This window comes from Corvus brachyrhynchos, unplaced genomic scaffold (assembly GCF_000691975.1).
Source record: "Corvus brachyrhynchos isolate BGI_N302 unplaced genomic scaffold, ASM69197v1 scaffold10, whole genome shotgun sequence".
Lineage (NCBI taxonomy): Eukaryota > Metazoa > Chordata > Aves > Passeriformes > Corvidae > Corvus > Corvus brachyrhynchos.
The window spans coordinates 2,012,787-2,015,129 of NW_008236180.1; the positions used below are offsets into that span (position 1 = coordinate 2,012,787).

Genomic DNA, 2,343 nt, shown 5'->3' on the forward strand with positions numbered 1-2,343 from the left:
CCCTGCCTCTTCCAAACCCTCTCTGGGCTTCCCCCACCTAAATCCTGCTGCCCTCCGCTTGCCTCTGCCATGGCGGGGGATACTGGCTAACTGCCGGATGGTGGGACTGCTTCCCCGAGCATTCTCAAGCCGGGGCGTGCTCCTGTGGTTTTGCCGGTGCAAGAGCGAGCCTGCAGCTTCCCCAGGGCTTGCAAGGGAGGTGTTGGATGCGCGTCTTCCCAAGGTGGCAGGGGGGATCTCGTGGTTCCCTGGAGGTTTTCCCAGCATCACCTTGGAACCCGCCTCCAGGGCATCATCCCTGGGACACCGCTGCCACGGCGTCACCCCAGGGTGCTCCACCACTGGAGCATCACCATGGGGGCTCCATCTCTGGGACATCACCACCAGGATGATCCATCACTGGCTCTTGTTCTTTCATGTGCCAAAAGCCTCTGCTGGAGCCTGTGCAGATCCACTGCAGCTGCCCAGTTCACGGCTGGGAAGGAGAAGGGATTTGCCCATAAGCTGCAGGGGATCAGCAGCCTGCAGCAGGGCGTTGTGTGACCTCGGGTCCCAACGCTGGGCACCACCAAAGCTTCTGCCCCAGGTCTGTCACAGGCCACTCATGCCATGAGTCAGGTGACTCCCCCTTCCTCGAGCAGCCAAGTCCCACACTGCCATCTTATTAAAAGATGGACAAACCTCATTATCCTCATAAACCTCACTGGAGCAGTATTTGGGTTTTTATGGCACCCTGAAAACCCAGTGCCCTACTGGGTGATGTGCACATGCTGCAAATATGTTCCTCAGAAGATACAAGAGAGTTCAGCCCCGTCCATGTAAATATGTTTTCAATTGTTGCTTTTGGAGGTGCCACAAGTCCATTTTGTCTTTGTTTTCTCACCCACAACATTTGTTTCCTTTTCAGAACATTTATATTTTATTAACACATTCCATACAGCTTACTTGTCATTGCACAGTGGGATCATGCCTGGCAAATATTTATCTTGCTTCAGTGACAACTTTTAAACAACCTTCCAAGTTTTCAATGATACAGATAATCCATCCCACAATTCTGCCCACCCATGGCACCCTCCTTCAGCTGCCCTCGCAGGAGCCCAACAGCTTGCAAAGGTGCATTCCTGGCCTCTGTGGCTGGAATTTGCAAATGCCTCAAACACTCAAAGAAAGAAAAAGGTTTTCCCCATGTTGTGAACAGATTTTATCAGAGCATCTGTGCATAGATACCCCCACAGACACACATGTATAACCTATAAGCAAGTGCACACAGATACCCTTTGCTTCATTATTCTGGCAAACATGATGGTTTTCTCTCATGCTGGCCAAAAACCTCCTCCAGAGCTTTCAAAATATGAAAGAAAATATTTTTGCTTTATTTTCCCCTTTATTTTATTTATTTAAATTTTATCTTCCTTGTGATTGCACTTATTCTTTTCCCTTTTAATGCAATAAACAGTTGACATAGCCCTTGGAAACTATCTAGAGCCATTCACAATATTTATGGTATCACCCAGTGTTTTTGTTGGAATATTAAATCACCCCAGAGAACTGCTCTGATTCCACAGACTGGTAAATGGTTTAGTTATGTAACTTTGTCCTCCCGGTGACAAGCATTTACAAACTCCCCTTTCACAAACAATGTAATTAAGTTTAAAATTGCAGCACAGCAAACCGAGGTAATTGGCACCAAGGCAGGTCCCATGGGCTGCTCCCTGCTGTACTATAGATCCCTTGGTACCAGGCAGGACACAGCCCTGGGAGCAGCTCTCCCATCACCCCCCAGTGATTTAAGGATGGAGGCTGCAATCCTCAGAGCTGGACAGATGGGAAAAGGGATGAGTTTGAGTTGTTGCAGGGTGCCATGCTGGAGGCATCCCTAAAACAGGCAAGGAAACAAGATTCCTGGTGGGACCAACACTACCGACCAGAATTGCTAGGGAACCCCCCTGGGTTAGGATATCATAAGAGAAAACACATGCAGCCTGACATCAGGAGGAGAAATCTCTCTGGGATGTAAATGAACATGCAATAAATGGAGGTTCCTGGTGAGCTGGCTCCATCCCAGCTGTGACACTTCTGCCTGCTCAGGGACCATCACTTCCATCAATAACTGAATTGAGTTTGGTCCCCCAAGCCCCTTCCTAAGGGTCAGTCACAATAGAAGAAAATACGTTTGAGGGTGTGATGAGGATTCCTGAACACCATGTCTTCCTTTTTCGAGGATGGACTTCTTTCTCCTCCTGTATTTGTATTTCACTTTGCGATTTTAAAGCCTCTTTTAGCTGCTGCAGCTAAAAGAGGTAGAGGGTAACATTTCCAGTAATCACAGGCGGATTGTGTTAC

The 2,343-nt window shown here is 48.4% G+C and overlaps 1 protein-coding gene across 1 annotated transcript in view; it reads right to left on the reverse strand.

The window, feature by feature from the left end:
• Nucleotides 1-2,343, reverse strand: part of TP53RK (TP53 regulating kinase) — a 7,142-nt gene that overhangs the window by 1,568 nt on the left and 3,231 nt on the right. The gene's annotated exons all lie outside the window — the stretch shown is intronic.